The following is a 23,304-nucleotide window of genomic DNA, read 5'->3' on the forward strand; positions in this document are numbered from 1 at the left end:
GGCCAAAATTGTAAAGATAAGGGAACCCATAATTTAGGTAAGATTTAACCCCTTCCCGACCGGCACACGCCGATGTACGTCAGCCGAATGGCACGGCTGGGCAAATGGACTTACAGGTACGTCCATTTGAATTCCCCGCCGTGCCATTGCGTGCGCGCCGGCCGGGAGCTCTGTGAGTCACGGAGAGGACTGTTTACATAAGCATCTCCCCGTTTTGCCTAGTGACAAGTGTCACTGATCACTGCTCCCTGTAATCGGGAGCAGTGATCAGCGTAGTGACAAAGCTAGCCCATCCCCCCTACAGTTAGTAATCACTCCCTAGTACTGACTTAACCCCTCCCCGCCCCCTAGTGGTTAACCCCTTCACTGCCAGTGTCATTTACACAGTAATCAGTGCATTTTTAATCGCACTGATCGCTGTATAAATGACAATGGTCCCAAAAATGTGTAAAAAATGTCCGACATGTCCGCCATATTGTCGCAGTCACAATAAAAATCGCTGATCACTGCCATTACTAGTAAAAAAAAAAATTATTAATAAAAATGCCATAAAACTATCCCCTATTTTGTAAACGCTATAACTTTTTGCGCAAACCAATCAATAAACGCTTATTGCGATTGTTTTTTTTTACCAAAAATATGTAGAAGAATACGATCGGCCTAAACTGAGGAAAAAAAATTTTTTTTATATATTTTTGGGGGATATTTATTATCGCAAAATGTAAAAAATAATGCGTTTTTTTCAAAATTGTCGCTCTTATTTTGTTTCTAGCGCAAAAAATAAAAATCGCAGAGGTGATCAAATACCACCAAAAGAAAGCTCTATTTGTGGGAAAAAAAGGATGTCAATTTTGTTTGAGAGCCACGCTGCACGAACGCGCAATTGTCAGTTAAAGCGACGCAGTGCCGAATCACAAAAAGTGCTCTGGTCAGGAAGGGGGTAAAATCTTCCGGAGCTGAAGTGGTTAATGGCTAAATAAACATTGAAATAATGTGAGCATGGCTACAGATGGAGTTGAAACAGTGGTGACAAACACAGATTTACCAAATATGCATTTGAGCAGTTAGTCAATGTTCAGTTTAAAGTATATGGAGGTATAAACGCAGGTTTAACAAATATGCATTTGAGCAGTCAGTCAATGTTCAGTTTAAAGTATATGGAGGTATAAACGCAGGTTTACCAAATATGCATTTGAGCAGTCAGTCAATGTTCATTTTAAAGTATATGGAGGTATAAACGCAGGTTTACCAAATATGCATTTGAGCAATCAGTCAATGTTCAGTTCTTCTTCTTCTGGTTCTTCTGGTTCTTCCTCCGGTGTTCTCGTCTGGCATCTTCCTCTGCAGCGCTGGCGTCTTCTTCCCTTCTTCTCCTCGGGCATTCCCCGTGACGTAAGAAGGGGGTGGGGTTATGTAACGGGTGACCCCGCCCCCCTCTGACGTCGCGGGGAATGCCACAGGGAAGTCCCCGTCAAGCCCCTGTGCGTCAGAGGGGGCGGGGTTACCGGGTGGCCCTGCCCCCCCGTTATTTAAGGACCATCAGGAGAGGAGAAGCGTCACACAGCGGGAGCCTCCCATCATGCCATCATGTATGCGGAGCGGCCCGAGGAGAAGAAGGGAAGAAGACGCCAGCGCCACGGAGGAAGATGCCAGATGAGAACACCGGAGGAAGAACCAGAAGAACCAGAAGAAGAAGAAGATGGAGGAAGAAACCAAAGGAAGATAGAAGATAGAAGAAAGAAGATAGAAGAAAGAAGAAGCATTTAAATAAAGGAATTGTCAAAAACTGTCTCTTGTCATTTTTAACATTTTTGACACTTTTTTTGTGAAATGGTAGGGGTACTTTTGTACCCCCTTATCATTTCACACAGGGGGGAAGGCCGGGATCTGGGGGTCCCCTTGTTAAAGGGGGCTTCCAGATTCCGATAAGCCCCCCGCCCGCAGACCCCCACAACCACCGGGCAAGTGTTGTGGGGATGAGGCCCTTGTCCCCATCAACATGGGGACAAGGTGTTTTGGGGGGCTACCCCAAAGCATCCTCCCAATGTTGAGGGCATGTGGCCTGGTACAGTTCAGGAGGGGGGAGCGCTCTCTCGTCCCCCGCTCTTTTCCTGCAGCCTGCCAAGTTGCATGCTCGGATAAGGGTCTGGTATGGATTTTTGGGGGGACCCCACGCCATTTTTTTTAAAAAAAATTGGCCGGGGTTCCCCTTAATATCCAGAACTGAAGGGCCTGGTATGGAATTTAGGGGGACCCCCCACATCATTTTTTTTTTTAAATTTGGTTCGGGGTTCCCCTGTGGGGAATTCCCATGCCGTTTTTATCAATGAACTTTTATGTGTATTGTCGGACCGGCAATTCATTAATAGCCGTGAGTAGTTTTAAATGACTTTTTTTCCTTTGAAATGTCATTTTGCTGTCAGACTGTTCTAAACACGGGAAACATGCGCCCCTTTACAAGCATACTATAGACACCCCCCAGGTACGAAATTTAAAGGAATATTACACTTTTATTGTTTCACTTTAAGCATTATTAAAATCACTGCTCCTGAAAAAACGGCCGTTTTTAAAACTTTTTTTTGCATTGATCCATGTCCCCTGGGGCAAACACTTTTTATGACAATAACTTGCATATAAGCCTTTAAAACTAGCACTTTTGATTATTCATGTTCGTGTCCCATTGACTTTAACGGTGTTCGCGTGTTCAAACTAATTTTTTGCCTGTTCGCAAGTTCTGGTGTGAACCGAACTGGGGGGGGGGTGTTGGGCTCATCCCTAGCTGTCAGACGCGCTCTTAGCATTCCAACCTATGTTGCGAGGTTGAGCTGTCAAGATTCTTTTGGACAACAAAAGTACGGTGGCTTATGTGTCTCATCAAGGGGGCACAAGAAGTCACCCTCTCCTTCAGGTGGCATGTCAATCTTCCTATGCGCAGAGAAGAATCTCGGCTCTCTTACAGCATCTTATCTCCCAGGGCCTGGCAATGTTTTAGCAGATCGCTTGAGTCGAGGCTTTGGGGATCACAACAAATGGGGCCTCAACCTCAAGTACCTACACAAGATCTTCAGGGTCTGGGGGATGTCTTCGATAGATCTTATGACATTGGAGGAGAATTGTCAACTGCCTTGCTTCTTCTCCTGGACCTGGCATCCACAGGCATTGGGTCAGGGTGCTCTGTCCAGGTCTTGGAACTTCCTCTTGGTGTATGTGTTCCTGCTGCTTCCATTGGCTCTCAAAATCCTGCTGGAGATTCAGCGAGAAAGGGTCACAGCAATAGTAGTCCTACCTTACTGGCTCAGGGAGCTGTGGTTCCCTCTGGCTTGGAGGATAAAGTTTGGCTCACCAATCCGTCTGCCTCCTTGTCAAAATCTCCTTCTGCAGAGTGGGGCCTGACACCCGAACCACAGGAGGATAAAGTTAATGACATTATTACAGGCTCATAAGAACAAATGTAACCTATCACCGGATCTGGAATACGACGGAAAGGAGTTGGGACCTTGGATCTCCTTCAGTATCTAACATTTTGGAGTTTCTGCAGAGTGGTCTCCAAGGGTTAGCTTATAATTCCCTGAAGAGTCAAATCCCTGCCTTGTCGGCTATGTCGTGTACAAGATACGCTCTACATCCATTGGTGATCTGATTTTTAGGGGCAGAAATCAGACCTCAATTAAAATCGTTTTTTCCAAAAGAGGACTTAACACTAGTCTTGGGTACATTGCTGGTTCCTCCGTTTGATCAGGCTTTCTCTTGTTCATTATTTCTTTTAAGTTTTTTGTTTTTGTTTTTTACTAGCCATGGCCTCGGCCAGAAGAGTCTCTGAGTCTTCTCATCTAAAGAACCATATTGTTTGGTGTTCCCAGACAAGATAGTCCTTAGGCCGATACCGAGCTTTCTACCTAAGTTGGCAACATAATTTCTTATGAACTGGGAGTTCATTCTCCCAGCCTTTCCGGCGGCTACAGCTGATGATGAGTGGAGTAGGTTAGACCTGGTCTCTGCGGTTTCAACCTACCTGAAATGGACTAAAAGCTTTTGAAAACAATATCAGCTGTAGGTTTTCCCAATGGGGCCTAAAAAGGGTATGCCAGCAACATCCAGAGTTGTGTCTTCCTGGTTTGTCAAGACCATGCATATTGCATGCAAAACATTGGGCCTTCCTCCTCCTTCAGAGATCAAAGCACATTCGATGAGGGGTATGGCGGCATCCTTGGCATACGCGAAGGTCGCCCCTGAGGTAGTTTACAGAGCAGCAAGCTGGAGCGCGGCCAACACATTTTTATTAGGCATTACAGGCTTAATATGACTTGTCCGCCTGAGGAAACATTTGGCTCTACGGTTATTACGGTGGCTGTTGCCCATTAAAAATTTTGAGTAGCATTGCATTGACAGTTTGGCTTATTTTTTGTCTCCCCTCTCTTCTTAATATTGCTTGGTACATCCCATAGTAGGCTGACATGGGGAGGTCCAGGAATAAGGAAAATTGTTATCCATACTTACCGTAATTTTCCTTTCCTGGATCCTCCCCATGTCAGCCGGAGCATTCCCACCCAGTTTATCTATTGCGAGGTGGGGCTTTTTTTGAACACTGGTGTGGACAGACAGCCACCCTTTTATGGGCTAGAAAAGAGGTGGTCCAGGAGGGGTCAGAGGGAGCGGAGCTGACCCATAGTAGGCTGACATGGGGAGGATCCAGGAAAGGAAAATTACGGTAAGTATGGATAACAATTTTAATATATATATATATATATATATATATATACTGTATATATATATATATATATATATATATATATATATATATATATATATATATATATATATACTGTATATATATATATATATATATATATATATATATATATATATATATATATATATAGACTCAATATTGAACTGTGTTTGGAATTGGAAGTAAGGGTTTATCACATAAATGGAGCATGACAGTTATTTGGTTCAGTTTCAATATGCCCATATTGCTGACACCTGTTTTTTGTGTTAGGCTCCTTTCACCCAAGAAGAGGACTGATCAGGTCTGCCTGTCCATTCTTCAGGCAGACCCAATTGGACCAACTATTGTTCTCTACGGGGAGGCGGATATAAACGGACATGTGTTTGTTTACACTAAATCTGATCCTGTCTGCCAAAAACAGACGAATAGAGATCTGTTCCCTAACTGTCTAGCAGATTGGATGACAGTCTGATCCGACCACCCATAGAGAACAGCGGGGCTGTGTCTGTGTCCACTCTGCATCACCATAGCGGACATGGACCTGTCACCCACTTGCTCAGAGGGGATTGGCAGACAGATCCCCCGCCGAGCAGGCAGATCCACTTGATGGAGTCCACCACATGTGACTGGGGCCTTAAGCTTTGCCTGTGCTGCTCAGTTTCTTTTTCAAAGCAGGGAGTGTTTATTCCAGGGGTTAACACATGTGTATACCTTGTTCGGAATGTCAGCTCACGGATTTGGAATATTTCTTTCAACTTTAGTTTTTAACTCTAAATGTGTCTGTTGTGTTTATTCAGTAGTGCTGGGCTTTTGGTCACCAGAGAAATCCATACAGGGTAAAGTCTCAAATAAGATTGTCTCTTGTAAGGTTGTGCTGCAGATACAATTGAAGTTAAAAGAAGATCTATAATAATAAAAAAATTTAGAATAGAGACCCAATAATACCAAACCCGGTGTATTTATGAAGTCTATACTTAACTCGTGCCCTATAAACAATATTTTTCAACAAAAATACTGTATATGTTATTTCTTACTTTTATTAATAATATTTAATTCTAGTTCTACACTGGGGTCAAATATTTTTTCTTCTCAAAGCAGAACAAGTAGTTAAATACATAGTTCAAATACTTTTTTAGGAACCATTAAACTTGCCTTAGATTCTAGTGATCAGGACCTGCTGACAAGCAGTGTATTTAGGTTCTCAACCTCTATTGTAACAGCAGGACCAAGCTAGTAAAGATTCTAAACAGACCCCAGCTTGCTCAGGAGACTGCAACAACACACTGGTGAGATTACCCCTCTGCTCACAATGCCCCCATGGTTTGTAAGCATTTTATTGTCAGCATGTGCATGTAGAACGGCCAGATTTTTTTTGTTGATGCCCCTTCCCTTCCTAGGCTGATAACAAATTAAGGTTAAAATACATTGAATTTATTTAATGTGAGCTTCTGCCATTAGGTATGCACAGCAAACTTTCACATTATGGCACACTTACCTTGTGAATGTGCCCTTCTCCAGAGTTGGTCCATATATGCTGTCAATTGCTGCTCTGCCCCCCCCCTTACCACCACCACCATCTCCTTCTTTGCTTCTATTTCCAGGTCAATCAATGTTCTCGTCAGCCATTGGGTGGTTTCTACTGATATACTGTAACTTTTGCACATGAACACAGAAGTTACATTTTCTTCAGCATTCTACTCTATTCCTGGCACCTTACAGATGCTGGGAAGGAGCCAGAATATACTCTACACAGCGCATGCACTGTACAACGTGCAAATAAAAATCCAAATAAAAACCTGCAAGGAGTGAGAAAAGTTTTCAATTTTATAAGGTTTACTTACACTTTAAATCTTGGTACATTTGAAAAAAATATTTATAAACCAGTTTACACTTTATTATAGCACTTAACCACCAGTGAATGATCCCACTGTTTAAGAAGCTGGTTTAGTTAACGTAGTCTCTCGTCTAGGCCATTGAGGTTAACTGAAAATGCAACAGATTCCAACTTTTCATTTACATTACTTAAAATATGATATACTATTAAGATTTGTATGAGAAATGTATACACTGTTTTCCATAAAACATTCTGGCAGGTCAATCATTTACACTAACTTGAAAAATGGTATAAAGAACGCACAGGAGATAAAGTTAAAATACTATGGAAAAAGAACATTCCCCCCTGAACATACCTAAAAAGATCTGTTCACAGACTATGTGTGACTTTGTGATATCAAAGAATTACTATGGTCTGCACTTATGACACTGAATATCTCTTTAGGCAAAGTCTCAAAGCAGACCTACTTAACCTGTCTCACTGTCAGCATGTCTTTGAAGATGCAGCAACCTTTTTTAGGCCATTTGGTTGGGTACACCTTGAAATGCACTGGAGATTTAATTGAGTGCAGCTTGGATAACACTTTTGATGTGTCAAATTCTCTTCTGAAATTCCTTTTAATAAATGTTTTTGACCTTATTTAGAAGTGCCTCAGAGGCTAATGGTGAAGTTAAAGAATACTATATATATAGATTTGTAACATGTTTGGATTTTATGTAAAGCATCGTGATCCTGAGGCCAGAAAAGGGTGGTAAAATGTAGAGTCTTTATAATGCACACAATAACAGTCTGTTCTAGTAATCAGTATGCGTTTCAGGTTTTTGGGCCCATTTTTTTTCTGCAAATAATTGTTTTCCCACAGATGTTATCAGCTACCGCAGATATCTCCAGTGTCAGAGAGAAGAGAGACAAGCTTATTTGTATCCATGCTCAAAAACAGCACTCACACCGAAGTGGAAAACTTTTTGTGTTAGCTCAAAGACCATTTGGATATAGTGCTCTCAGCTACTTCTCTTCTCAGTGTGCCCTTTCAGAAAGCTGGCTGCTGAGGGGGCACTTGTGCAGGCTCGCTCCCAAGCTGGGCTGTGTGCATCCATAGACACACACAATGCTGCTTGGCTACGCCCCCCTTTCCCCCTCACAGGTTTTGACTGACGGCAGAAAAAGCCTGTGGTCCAGTTGCTCTCAAAAACTCCTGTGAATGCAGGAAGAGAGGAGCAGTGCTGTTGAACATGGGACAGTGCTGGATCAAGAGAGGACTCAGGTAAGAGTTAAGGCTCCATTCACACCAATGCGTTTTTTCATACATTTTGCTTTTTGCAGCGTTTTTTCATACATTTTGCTTTTTGCAGAAATGCAGGGCATTTTTTTTTAACATGGGTTCCTATGGAACATGTTCACATTAATGCATTTTTGTGCCTCTGCATTTTTGGAAAGGGTCAGGGACTCTTTTAAATGCAAAACGGTGCTTTTTTTGGTTCAATAGATCTCAATGGAGAAACTGCAGAAGAGCATGTAGTGTTTTTAAAAGCATTTGTGTTTTTAAATCTGCCCAACAACAACTTTTGCCCCCCAAAAAAGCATAAAAATACAAAACGCAACTTGTGGCAAAATCGCGCTAAAATCGCGGTAAAACCACAGAAAGCACAGCAAAAAGCACTACAGAAACGCTCAAAAGCAACATGAATAGATGTGAATCGAGCCTTAGGGATGGCTGGAGGACAAAGGCATTGGAAGGTGTTTTAACTTAATGCAGATATGCATTAACTTAAAAAACCTTTTGCCTGGATATATTTTATAGCAGAAAGTAAAAAAATTTTGTTTTTTTTATAGCGCAAAAAATAAAAAAACGCAGTGGTGATAAAATAACACCAAAAGAAAGCTCTATTTGTGTAAAAAAAAAAATGACAGCCATTTTATTCGTGTACAGTGTTGCATGACTGCACAATTGTCAGTTAAAGTAACGCAGTGCCGCGTCGCAAAAAATGGCCTGGTCATTAAGTGGGGAAAATCTTCTGAGGTTAAGGGGCTAATGTGCTTTTCCTTAGCTTAACTTAGGTATGTTGTGCCTATGATAGCCCACCAATTTAGTTTATGTCTTGTCTGTCACTTTATTTACAGGTAAAAGCCATGAAAGGGAAGTCAGGTTAGACAAATACAGATAAAGAGAGGCTTGGAGTAAAAAGAAGAAAAACATGAATGAAGGGCTAGCATGACAGGGGTTAAAGGGATTTGGAGCTAGGAGTTATATTAGTTTGTAGAAAAAATAAAATTGAAAAGATTTATTGGTGTTCAAAGATGGGAGCGGGTGGAGCCTCAGCGGGTGGTCAGATAGGGAATGGCGGGAGTCTCAGTTGGAAGGAAGTTTATCCAGGAGAAACTTCCCTCCCTCCTGCCCCTCGTTTTACCTGTTTGTCCTTATGGGTTGGTTTTTTGGTTGTTTGGGTGCTTGTTGTCATGCAGCCAGCAGAGTGCAAGGTTCTTGTAGGTTACTGTGGGCACAAAGGTACTTTATAGGGACGCATCCGAGGTACGGCTCCAAGTTGTTCTGATGGAGGTATCTACGATTGGTTGTCTCCGAGTCGGTGTTGCGGCTGGAGGCCTGTTTTAGGTAGGACGCAGGTACTGTCTCTTTCTTGATGCCTACTAGGACCTTGAGGCTCCAGTTATACTGTGTTTACATTGTCACTTTTATATATTATTTATTGAGTTTTGTTAATAAAAGGCTGCTTTGGCCATTTAACTTCAGCTTGTTGTCCGATTGGATCCTTCTTGGTGAAGTGGAAGGCAATGGTCAGATCGGACTGGGGACAAGCCATCTTTAGTACCATAGTCATGTTAATTCAGTACAGACGAAGTTAGAACAATATAAATTATTGACAAGGTGGGTAATGTCACACAACAGCACAAAAGACAAAAGACTAGAATAGAGATCAAGCCAACAACAAGTCTTGGTTCAGGAAGTCTTTACCACTGGTCAGTGAAAATCAGCTACAGTCCTGACGGCATTGGGGCCTTAACTCTTTTAACAAAAAGTACTTGTAATTCACAGGGTAAAGTAACAGCACAGTCTCCTGTTGTCAGAATTCCTCTCAGAAGTAAAAATCAAAGAGCAGCCAATTAGTAGTGGCCAATAGACCTCTCATCACACAGAAACTTTGATAATGTTCCTCTAGGTGCAGACAGTTCCTCATCAGATGATCCCAGATGAACAGAATAGACATGGATTCAAGTTAGGCGCAGTTTCTGGGTGAAGTCAGTCAAAAGGCAGCTCTCAACTCTTGGTCTCAGGCCTATGCTCCTTGGTGATTCTCTTCTTTTGCCTCTGCCCAGTATTGTTCTTGCAGCTTGGTTCTCATCACAGCAGGTCTGTCCACAGGAACCGTCTCATGGTTTCTTCCTCCCCTGCAGCACCGGATCAGTAGCAGAGCACACAGAACACTCCTGTGTAGCTCTTTCTTTCTCTTGGTTGCACAACAGCATAAGACCCTCTCACAGCATTTATAGCCTGGGCTCTTAGAAAACTTTAAGCATAGTTCACAACACAGCATTGCTGCTCAACCTGGTCCCCTATCTCCCTGAAGACACCTACAGCCACATACCTGAGCCTTCTTTATCCCTGATGGCACTCTCTCAGGACACAAAGCACCCCCAGGCACAAAGTAGATACTTAACCACTTCAGCCCCGGAAGGATTTACCCCCTTCCTGACCAGAGCACTTTTTACAATTTGGCACTGCGTCGCTTTAACTGCTAATTACGCGGTCATGCAATGCTGTACCAAAACGAAATTTGTGTCCTTTTTTTCCCACAAATAGAGTTTTCTTTTGATGGTATTTGATCACCTCTGCATTTTTTATTTTTTGCACTATATACGGAAAAATACCGAAAATTTGGAAAAAAAATGATATTTTCTACTTTTTGTTATAAATAAAAACCAATAAACTCAATTTTAGTCATACATTTAGGTCAAAATGTATTCAGCCACATGTCTTTGGTAAAAAAAATGTCAATAAGTGTATATTTATTGGTTTGCGCAAAAGTTATAGCGTCTACAAGCTAGGGTATATTTTCTGGAATTTACACAGCTTTTAGTTTATGACTGCCTATGTCATTTCTTGAGGTGCTAAAATGGCAGGGCAGTACAAACCCCCTCAAAATGACCCCATTTTGGAAAGTAGACACCCCAAGGAAATTGCTGAGAGGCATGCTGAGCCCATTAAATATTAAATGTTTTTGTCCCAAGTGATTGAATAATGATAAAAAAAAAATACAAAAAGTTGTCACTAAATTATATATTGCTCACACATGCCATGGTTATATGTGAAATTGCACCCCAAAATACATTTAGCTGCTTCTCCTGAGTATGGGGATACCACATGTGTGGGACTTTTTGGGAGCCTAGCCGTGTACAGGGCCCAAAAGCCAAGCAGCGCCTTCAGGATTTCTAAGGGCGTAAATTTTTGATTTCACTCCTCACTACCTCTCACAGTTTTGAAGGCCATAAAATGCCAAGATGGCACAAAACCTCCCCTAATGACCCCATTTTGGAAAGTAGACACCCCAAGCTATTTGCTGAGAGGCATGTTGAGTCCATGGAATATTTTATATTTTGACACAAGTTGCGGGAAAATTACAAACTTTTTTTTTTTTTGCACAAAGTTGTCACTAAATGATATATTGCTTAAACATGCCATGGGCATATGTGGAATTACACCCAAAAATACATTCTGCTGCTTCTCCTGAGTACGGGGATACCACATGTGTGGGACTTTTTGGGAGCCTAGCCTCGTACGGGGCCCCGGAAACCAAGCACCGCCTTCAGGATTTCTAAGGGCGTAAATTTTTGATTTCACTCCTCACTACCTATCACAGCTTTGAAGGCCATAAAATGCCAAGATGGCACAAACACCCCCCCAAATGACCCCATTTTGGAAAGTAGATGCTCCAAGCTATTTGCTGAGAGGCATGTTGAGTCCATGGAATATTTTATATTTTGCCACAAGTTGCAGGAAAATGACAAACTTTTTTTTTTTTGCACAAAGTTGTCACTAAATGATATATTGCTCAAACATGCCATGGGCATATGTGGAATTACACCCCAAAATACATTCTGCTGCTTCTCCTGAGTACGGGGATACCACATGTGTGGGACTTTTTGGGAGCCTAGCTGCATACGGGGCCCTAAAAACAAATCACCGCCTTCAGGATTTCTAAGGGCGTAAATTTTTGATTTCACTCCTCACTACCTATCACAGTTTCGAAGGCCATAAAATGCCATGATAGCACAAACCCCCCCAAATGACCCCATTTTGGAAAGTAGACACCCCAAGCTATTTGCTGAGAGGCATGGTGAGTATTTTGCAGTTCTCATTTGTTTTTGAAAATGAAGAAAGACAAGAAAAATGAATTTTTTTTCTTTTTTCAATTTTCAAAACTTTGTGACAAAAAGTGAGGTCTGCAAAATACTCACTATACCTCTCAGCAAATAGCTTGGGGTGTCTACTTTCCAAAATGGGGTCATTTGGGGGGGTTTTGTGCCATCTGGGCATTCCATGGCCTCCGAAACTGTGATAGGCAGTGAAGAGTGAAATCAAAAATTTACACCCTTAGAAAGCCTGAAGGCGGTGCTTGGTTTTCGGGGTCCCGTACGGGGCTAGGCTCCCAAAAAGTCTCACACATGTGGTATCTCCGTACTCAGGAGAAGCAACAGAATGTATTTTGGGGTGTAATTTCACATATTCCCATGGCATGTTTGAGCAATATATCATTTAGTAACAACTTTGCGCAAAAAAAAGGTTTCTTTTTCCCGCAACTTGTGTCACAATATAAAATATTCCATGGACTCGACATGCCTCTCAGCAAATAGCTTGGGGTGTCTACTTTCCAAAATGGGGTCATTTGGGGGGGTTTTGAACTGTCCTGGAATTTTATGCACAACATTTAGAAGCTTATGTTACACATCACCCACTCTTCTAACCACTTGAAGACAAAGCCTTTTCTGACACTTTTTGTTTACATGAAAAAATTTGAACTCCCAAACATTATATATTTTTTAAAGCAAAGGCCCTACAGAATAAAATGGTGGGTGTTTCATTTTTTTTCCACACTGTATTTGCGCAGCGATTTTTCAAACGCATTTTTTGGGGAAAAAAAAACACTTTTTTAAATTTTAATGCACTAAAACACACTACATTGCCCAAGTGTTTGATGAAATAAAAAAGATGATCTAAGTACATGGATACCAAACACGATATGCTTTAAAATCGCGCACAAACGTGCAGTGGCGACAAACTTTTAAAGCCTTTACAGGTTACCACTTTAGATTTACAGAGGAGGTCTACTCCTAAAATTACTGCCCTCGATCTGACCTTCGCGGTGATACCTCACATGCATGGTGCAATTGCTGTTTACAATTGACGCCAGATCGACGCTTGCGTTCGCCTTTGCGCGAGAGCAGGGGGGACAGGGGTGCTTTTCTTTTTTCTTTTTTTTTTTTTTCCTTTTCTATCCTATTTTTAAACTGTTACTTTCATTTTTTTAAAAATCATTTTTATTGTTATCTCAGGGAATGTAAATATCCCCTATGATCGCAATAGGTAGTGACAGGTGCTCTTTTTTGAAAAAATTGGGGTCTATTAGACCCTAAATCTCTCCTCTGCCCTCAAAGCATCTGACCACACCAAGATCGGTGTGATAAAATGCATTCCCAATGTCCCAATGGCGCTGTTTACATCCGGTGAAATCTAAATCATAAAATGCTTGTAGCTTCCAGTTTCTTAGGCCATAGAGATGATTGGAGCCATTCTGGTCTCTGATCAGCTCTATGGTCAGCTGGCTGAATCATCGGCTGCATTCTCAGGTTCCCTGTTGGGACAGGAGAGCCAGAGAAAAACATGGAAGACAGTGGGGGGGTTATTCCCTCCCACTGCTTGTGAAAGCAGTATAGAGGCTAATTAGCCGCTAGGATTGCTTTTACATGAAAGCCGACCACTGGCTGAAAAGAATGATACCAAGATGATACCTAAACCTGCAGGCATCATTCTGGTATAACCACGCAAAGTCCAGCAACATACCAGTACGTTGCTGGTCCTTGTTGGGCATATATTGTAAACTTTTTTTTCATGCAGCCTATGGGCTGAACAAAAAAAAGAGATTGAGCGGTGGGTATGTCCACCATTAGAATACCTTCCTTCATCCACCCACTTCTAATGATGAGCATACATGCACTGTTAATATATGCCGAAGCATGGGGGCATCCGCCCCAAAAGGTAGGAGAAAATCGCTCCTCCGCCCCTGCTGACCCCATGCTTCGGCATATATGCTCTTTTTTTTTAAAAAGCTGGAGTCACGGCTTTAAGTATCGTGGGAGCACGGCGCCTCCATTCGTATACTACAAGTTAAAATGAAAACACTGGAATTGCGTGCGGAAGATCAGGAAAACAGAAACCGCAGGAATAATCTGCGCCTGGTGGGACTCCCGGAAGGAGTGGAGGGAAGAGATCCAGAGGCATACACGGAGCAGTTACTACGAAACCTTCTCCCACAAGCACCATTCTCTGCACACTTCGCGGTGGGGCGAGCCCACAGAATGCCGTCAACTCGGGGCCCACCGGGAACTCCCCCACGCACCTTCATATTTCGTTTATTGAACTTTAGAGATAGAGATCTGATCTTAAGGGAGGCACGAAAGGTGGGAGAGCTGCGCACTGAGAACGCGAAGATAATGCTATTCCCTGACTACTCAGTAGAAACACAGAGGCAACGCAGGACATTCGACCAGGTAAAGGCCCAAATGCGTGTTAAGGGACTAAAGTACAGCATGCTGTTCCCTGCATGACTCAGGGTAGTGGATGGCGAAACTACTAAATTTTTCACCTCTCCAGAGGAAGCAGCCAGATGGCTTGAATCCCTGCCACGCAATCATTGATCCGAAGTATGGAATACACCACGACTAACCCTCTATCTACCTGGTGACGACTGGTGGTAAGATCTACAACTTGTTATCTCTAATAACCCCTACCCCTATTGGTGACTGGCACAGTATCTGGGAACTACGGAATACATGAATCCTGAGAGGCCTAGCTGTCTGATGGGGATATGGCCGAACCAGCTAATCACACAATGGGGGACGGATACGTGCTCTCCTGATCGGTCCTGTGTCGGGGAATGGGGGAGACGGTGGGGGGGTGTTAAACATGGACTGCTGGAATGTGTCCCCCCCCCCCTTTTTTCCTTTCCCCCCCCCCCCTTTTTTTTTTGTTTTTGGGTTTTTTTTTTTTTCCTCTTCTTCCTGGGACTTTATCTACCCACGAAGGGACTATCCGGATCTAGGCGGTCCTGACCAACAGTGTGGAGTTATGGAACTTTGCTGCTGTATTTACTGGCCCCAGGGATGAGGACAAAAAAGGGGAGAATGCGAGACACGAGACCCTGCTTAACCAATGCTCCTCCTGTTATTAGAGATGGGTGGTGGAGGGAGGGGTTAATGGTGGAATTCTGTTAACTGGTTTGACTCTTCAGGAGGACTTTCAACGACTGCCTTTATTGTCTAACCAATTTCTTTCACGTTCTACAGGTTTTAAGAGACTACTATTGTTTGTAACTAAGAATGTACCCTTAGAAATATCTAGGTGTTAACGGCTGCTCTAGCGCAGACAGGTTGCCCAGGTCCACATAGAGGGGAGGGGCCCTGGATATGGGGGAGGCTTTCCCCCCCTAATTACTAAGATTTTCTCTTTTCTCCCCCCCTTTTTTATAGGGAATAAGTATTTATTTTCCCTTCCCCTCTCTTGGTTTATTATCAGTAAAGGCCTGCAGATGCAGTGAGTAGTGCGGTCTCTGATCTCACATTAAGATAACTAGGTCCTAGGTGTGCCAATTGTTACACACCGCCCCCCAGGAGGTTTCTCCTGTTTTTTTGCTTTTTCTTGCTTTCTGGTTGTTATGGGTACTCAAACACCCCGAGGTTTACTTAATGGGGTGTGGGGTGGGATGGGAGGGATGTTTTGTTTAGGTTGTTTAATTTTAATTTTTATTCTTTGTTTTTTGCTTCATTACTCAAGGAAGGACTCATATAGATGGCTTAACAATAGCAAAGGCATAGGCTACATGCTTCAGGCTAACAGAATGGTTATTGCCCTTTGGGGGAAGTTGGGTCCCTTGGCGGGAGGGGGGAGGGACGAGAAGGAGTTATCTATATACTCTAATCATACATGGTTTTCCGGAAGGAATATATACCACTTTGAGATATGGCTCAGCTGAAAATATTATCATGGAATGTAAGGGGTCTTAACCACAAAATTAAACGCACACTAGTTTTTGAATATCTTAAGAAATATACACCCAGTATTTGCATTTTTCAGGAGACACACCTGGTGGGGGGCAGAGTGTTGGGGATAAAGAAACCGTGGGTGGGACACCATTACCATGCCACCTACACTAATTACGCCAGGGGGTTTAGTGTACTGATCCACAAATCGCTCAATTTTGAACCCCTTGATATTCTCATTGACCCAGAGGGTAGATACGTAATAATCCATGCTAATATAGAAACACTGGCTATGGTTATAGTGGGGGTATATCTGCCCCCGCCGGCTAACATCTCCCTTCTGCAGAAGATCACTACTATAATTGCGCAATTCCCCACAGACTATGTAATTCTTACGGGAGATTTCAATATCACGCCTAACCCTTCACTAGATAAAATGTCCCCGGACCCAGCTACAGATTCTGCGTTAACTAGATGGGTGCAGGTATTGGGATTGGAGGATGTATGGCGCTGGAAACATCCAACAGAACGAGTGTACACATGCCACTCATCATCTTATAACTCTTTGTCACGTATTGACCTTCTATACGCAAGCTCACCCATGCTTCCCAAAGTTATAAACATTGAAACGTTACCGAGGGGTATTTCTGACCACTCCCCGCTACTATGCACACTGCAAACTTCCACTCCACAGGCGGACAGAATTTGGCGACTTTCCAGATTTTGGATTGAACATCCTACTATAGAAATTGAGATAGTAAAAGAGATAAAACAATTTTGGTTGGCTAACGCGGGTTCCTCTACCCCGGGGATGGTATGGGACACGTTTAAAGCCTACATTAGAGGCTGCTATATGTCATCCATAGCTAGAGAGCATAGGAATAATAAGATGTTGTTGGAGGAGGCAGAGACTAAAGCCCGGGACTTAGAGACCCGATACACCCTCACGGCCAACCCTATTATAGCACAAGACATGAAGGTTGCCTATCGGGAGGTAATGCTTCTAAGGGTGGCCAAGGCGAACAAACGCCAACTGGCCCAAACTCAAAGAATATTTGAGCAAGGGGAAAAAACAGGTAGGCTTCTGGCCTGGTTGTCCAGAGAGCAATCACCTGTATCCACAATAGCTCGTATCCGAAAGAATGACGGGACCCTAGTATCAGATCCTGCGAGGATTAACGCTTGCTTTGCTGAGTATTACTCGTCCCTATACTCTTCTAGGGCACAATACTCAGCGAAGGAACTCTTGGACTTCCTAGACGAAATAACGCTTCCGACCCTCACGGCTGCAGCACGAGAGAGCCTCGAGGCTCCAATAACCCTGGACGAGGTCCAACGGGCTCTAGGCTCCCTACAAACGGGGAAGACACCGGGAATAGACGGCCTACCCCCTGAATTTTATAAACTGTATATGGGCGAGGTGGCGCCTAGGATGCACACAATGCTTACAGAGACCCTACGTACTGGGGAAGTACCGCTTTCTATGTCACAAGCCATTATAGTTGTCCTGCCAAAGCCGGGAAAAGACCCCCAACTATGCCCTTCATATCGACCTATATCTTTACTTAATTCGGACGCGAAGATTTTAACCAAAATTTTGGCCCAGCGGTTAAACGAAATAATATTGGATCTAATTCATGAAGATCAAACAGGTTTTATGCCTGGAAAGGGCACGGACATAAACATTCGTAGGTTGTATGCTAAACTGGCCTCTGGGGAGGAGGATGCCCGAGACGAAATAGTGGCCTCTCTAGACGCAGAAAAGGCCTTCGACTCTTTGGAGTGGGGCTACCTATGGGAGGTCCTCCGCAGGTTCGGGTTTGGACCGGTCTTTATCTCCTGGGTCAGGATGGTATACAAGGCCCCCACAGCCAGAGTTCGCACAGGCACAGTACTCTCCCCTACTTTTTTTTGGGTAGGGGAACTAGACAAGGGTGCCCGCTCTCGCCGGGTCTTTTTGCCCTGGCAATAGAGCCTATGGCTGTCCTTCTCAGGGCCACACCCGGGGTGAGGGGAATTACGAGAGGTCCTCTACAGGAAAAGGTGTCGTTATATGCTGACGACACCTTACTCTATCTTAAGGATGACGGTACCTCCCTACAAGAGGCTCTCTCGGTAATTAATAGATTTGGGAAATTCTCTGGTATATGTATCAACTGGGGAAAATCGATCCTGTTTCCTCTGCGGGCCGGGTCTACTCCCTCGCAGACGGATGGACAACTTAGTAGGGTTTCCCAGTTTAGGTACCTAGGGGTAGAAATACACCAAGACTTGAAAAAATATATCAGCCTAAACTTAAACCCGGTGGTTCACCACCTATCCCAAAGATGTAACACGTGGAGATCCCTACCACTAACTCCGGTTGGCCGTGTCAATCTAATTAAAATGTCAATTTTACCCAAATTTATATACCTATTCCGACAAACTCCGATCCCTATATCAACAACCTTCTTTCGACACTTAGACAGCATTATTACCTCATTTATTTGGAATGGGAAGGCTCCTAGAATAGCCAGGGCAACTTTGCAACTTCCAGGGACCTTGGGGGGTCTGGCCTTACCATGCTTCCTAAAATACTACTGGGCAGCGGTGTTGGTAACAGTAAAGTGGTGGCTCTCGGGGGAGCCGGCTAATCCTGCTGCTTCCTTGGAGGCGGCGTTGATCGGCTCCTATGCAGAGTTGAGAAATTTGGTGCATAGAGGCCCTAGATCAAATGCGGATGTGACCTGCCCAATGAAGACAACCCTTAAGGTATGGGACACTGTTAATACGCTATTTCTGGGACCTAGTAACTGGTCCCCAGCAACTCCCCTATTGGGTAACCCCCGCCTGCCTCATTTTCACTCCATCCCTGACCCGGTTGTGTGGGCCAGATATGGAGTCACAACCCTGGGAGATATAGTTGCCCAGGGACAACTAATCACCTTTGATGCTTTAAAAAGTGAAAAGGATCTACCCAATCATATGTTCTTCAGGTTCCTCCAAGTGAGGCATGCGTTCCGGTCCCAGTTCCCCAGCTGTTGACTCTGGAGGAGACACTGATAGAAAATGTATTAAAAAACCAAGAGGGCGGAGGAACATTATCCGCCGTCTATAACCTGCTTGTGACTCGAGATACATCTAAAGTCTCCCAGTTATGTGAGCGATGGAGGGTGGATGTTCCGGAGTTGACGGATGGAGACTGGGAAGAGGGAATTCAACAGTGTTTACCCTTGACAATCTCAGCAAGGGACAGATTTATGCAGCTGAAATTCATACATAGGGCCTACTACTCTCCAATACGCCTGGCAAAGATATACCCTGATAGAATAGCGAGGTGCCCTAGATGTGGGTCAGGGGAAGCCGATTTCTTCCATGTGGTCTGGTCCTGCCCTGGAGTGGTGGAATTTTGGAAGAATATACTTGCTGATATCAACTCTATAGGGGGACTGCAAGTCCCATATAGCCCAATACCCCTTCTACTAGGTATCTGTGACTTTCTAGAAGTCACATGGGGGAAGAAACTATTCATCTTCTACACCACACTATATGCTAGGAAAGCAATTTTACTGCAGTGGAATCAGTCCCAACCGCCCACCAAACAACTCTGGCAATCTCTGGTAAATAAGGCGCTCCCATTATATAAAATGACATATATGGGAAGAAATTGTCCAAAAAAATTTGAGAAAATTTGGGCAGCATGGGTGAAGGCAAAACACTTAACTATTGAATGAAATGTTGGGTTCGAGCCCTTTGGGAATGGAGTTGACTTACACCCAGGATTCTCCAAACTATATATGTATAGGCTAGAATATTCTAAGATGGAAGGTGGGATCCCTTGCACTTACGCCATGTATTGATATCCTTAATATGTGTATTAATATCTTCTTCTGAAATAGATAATTACTGTGATAATTGAATCTCACTCATACCAAACCATGTAACGGATCTATGCATGTCATCTGTACTTAAATCTAATACGAAGTGAATTGTTTCTGTTGTGAAAATTTAAATAAACTTCTATGTTAAAAAAAAAAAAAAAAGTATCGTGGGAGAAAACGCTGTTGCTGTCAAGATAAGTAAATCCACTCTGCAGCTGAATGGTATACCTGAAAACAATAAAATGGTTAACAATAAAACACAGTAAACAGTAAAGTATAAAAAAATGCATACCTATAAAGCAAATACAAAAAAAAATAGTAAAAAATAAAACATTTTTTAATGCAACCTGTGCCTAAAATATATATATATGCCGAAGCATAGGGGCATCCACCCGCAAAAGGTAGGAGCAAATCGCTCCTCCGCCCCTGCTGCCCCCATGCTTCGGCATATATGCTCTTTTTTTAAACTGTGGTGGTGAAATCACCTCCGACGGTGCTGGAGTCACAGCTTTATGTATCGTGGGAGCAAACGCTGTTGCTGTCAAGATGAATAAATCCACTCTGCAGCTGAATGGCATACCTGAAAACAATAAAATGGTTAACAATAAAACACAGTAAACAGTAAAGTATAAAAAAATTGCATACCTATAAAGCAAACATGATAAAACATAATAACAATAAAACATTGCAGAATAGAATACAGTAAAAAAGAGCAGAACAATAGAGAGAGAATAGAGAGATAACAATAAAATGACAACTATTTTTGTTTTTTTTATGTTATATATTTTTTTGTGGGTTTTTTTTTTTACTTTTTTTTTATGCTTTTTTTTGTAACTGTAACTTTTGTAACTGTAATCGGTTCCCGGGTCGGGCCTCTCAAAATGCGATGGCATCTTGGGAGACCCTGTGAAAGTGTGCCTAGTCTGTGCAGTGCTGTACCCTACGCTAATACTCAACTAGTGTATGGTAGCGTTCAAAACATTCACCAATGCAAAGACCAGGATTGTCAGGAAAGGAGGGACAATAATAACGGGTGTCATGCCTATATCCGTGCTTGCTGCAGACACAACATCTTTTTTGGGGGGTTCGTTGTGTAGGGGTACTCAGGAGGACATAAAGAAAAAGCCTCTCATGCAGCCCGCTTATTGCATTTGGTTGGAGAAGGTGAGGTGGAGCACCGTCTGGAAACAGAAGGGCTCTGACGATCTCTTCCTGGAATTTAAGGAAGGATCCTGTCCGTCCTGAAGCTCTGTATAGCACATGAGTGTTCAGCAAAGCCAATTAAAATAAATAAACAGACACTTTCTTGTACCAGCGCCTGACCCTACGGGCAATTAGATACGGCACCAACAACTGGTCTTTCAGGTCCACCCCTCCCATATTTTGGTTATATTGGTGGACACAGAGGGGTTTCTCCACAACACCAGTCGTCGTAGTAATTTGGACCATCGTGTCTGCGTGAAGGGAGGTAAGAACGAAAACATTCTTATTATCCCTCCACTTCGTGGCGAACAAGTTATTACACTTGAAGCAGGCTCTCTCCCCCAGCCTAAGACGGGAATCTACAAGCCACTGGGGAAAGCCCTGGCGATTAAGTCGCACAGTGCCACATGCTCCAATTTACTGATCAAACAAGTGACTAAAAAGTGGCACGCTCCTGTAATAATTGTCCACAAATAAGTGGTACCCCTTTCCGAATAAGGGTGACACCAATTCCCACACAATCTTGCCAGCACTTCCTATGTAGTCAGGGCAGTTTGTCGGCTCTACGTGGCTATCTTTTCCCTCGTAAACCATAAAACTACATGTATAGCCTGTGGCCCTGTCACAGAGCTTATACATCTTGACCCTGTATCTGGCACGCTTGCTGGGAAGGTACTGTTTGAATGACAAGCGGCCAGAAAACTTAATCAGGGACTCATCAACGCAGACAACTTGATAGGGAGTAAACAAGTCTGCAAAACATTGGTTGAAGTGGTTTACGAGGGGCCGAATTTTGTAGAGTAGATCGTATCCAGGGTCTCCACGAGGATGACAGAGTTCATTGTCATTGAAGTGCATGAACCACAAGATCTGCTTGTATTGTGCCCTGGTCATGGAGGCAGAGAACAAGGGCATATGGTGAATTGGGTCAGTGGACCAATATGACCGCAACTCGCTCTTTTTAGTTATGCCCATGTTGAGGGAAAGGCCCAGAAAGAGCTTAAATTTGGAAACCGTAATTGGTCTCCAATCTCTGGCAAGGGAGGACTGGGGAATAGTGGCGATGTGTTGACCAGCGCACACATTGCTTTGGTCCACAATAGATCTATAGAGATCTTTGGTGAAAAACAGAGAATAAAAATCAAGTGACGTAAAATCAACTGTTTCCACCTGAATGCCGGGTTGGCCAGTGAATGGGGGAAGTACGGGTGCTGCAGAAGTGGTGGGTTCCCAATTAGGATTGGCGAATGCAACAGGAAGGGCACTATAGGCACGACGGGCCTGTGTTTGTCTTCTTGGTGGCAGCAGGACACTATTTGTGCTTGCCACCTCACCAGCTTGAACTGCACTTATGGGACTCGCCACGCCACCACGTGATACTGCAGTGCTGGATTGACTACGACCAGGGTGTACTAGGCCACTGGTGCTTGCCAGTTCACCAGAAGGAATAGCAGCGCTAGTACTGCTCTGCTCCATACGAGGGACATGCAGCTCTTGCACATCAACGACAGAAGAAGAAGTTCGGGATCTGGTACGCCTGACCTTGGCAGGGACCACAACTCTGTCGTCAGAGCTATCTGTCATGGAGCCGCTGTCCTCTACAGGATCATATTCTGAGCCTGAATCTGACAGATGAGTGACTTCCTCTTCACTACCTGTCATGCTCAGAAATGTGTAGGCCTCTTCACTAGTGTACCTTCGATTTGCCATTTTGGGCTCTAAATTTAGTGGTACACTAGTGAGACTCACAGGTAAAAAAGCTCCTGACTGTTAGCGACTGTATCAAAACGCTACCAAAAAAACTGTTAGCGATCGCAGGGATCAGGCCTGATTCTGCGAATGCTGCAGTTATGTGTTTAGTGTTTTGTAAGTGACAGTGATCAATCGATACTGCACTTGGGTGTGCTGGGCTGGGCTGGGCGGAGGGGCAAAACGCAGGTGCTAGCAGGTATCTGGGCTGATCCCACTAACACTGCGTTTTTGGGAATCCTATACTGCTGGGGATGCTAGTATAGATCTGATCAGATCAGATATTAATCCGTTCAGATACTATACCACTAAGGGAAGTGTATGCTGCATGCGTGGGTGTTAGCGGTACTAGCACTAACCTGACGCTGCCTGGGGAGACACAGACCCTATCTGACCCTAAAACCTAACTTGTATCACCTGCCGGGTGATCAGGGGGTTAAACCTTTATTAGGTAATAAACGGCATGTGCCCTGACAAAAAAAAAATAAACTAACTAACCAGCGTCACCCGTAACAGTTATACAGTGATCACTGGTGAAAGGGTTAACTAGGGAGAAATCAGGGGGTTAAAACCTTTACTAGGTAGTATATGGGGGTCCCTGACGCTATAAAATGCTGACCGCAAACGTCAATACTTACCTCCCTAACTAGCGTCACCTG

The sequence above is a fragment of the Aquarana catesbeiana genome, linkage group LG01 (genome assembly GCF_042186555.1).
Source record: "Aquarana catesbeiana isolate 2022-GZ linkage group LG01, ASM4218655v1, whole genome shotgun sequence".
NCBI lineage: Eukaryota > Metazoa > Chordata > Amphibia > Anura > Ranidae > Aquarana > Aquarana catesbeiana.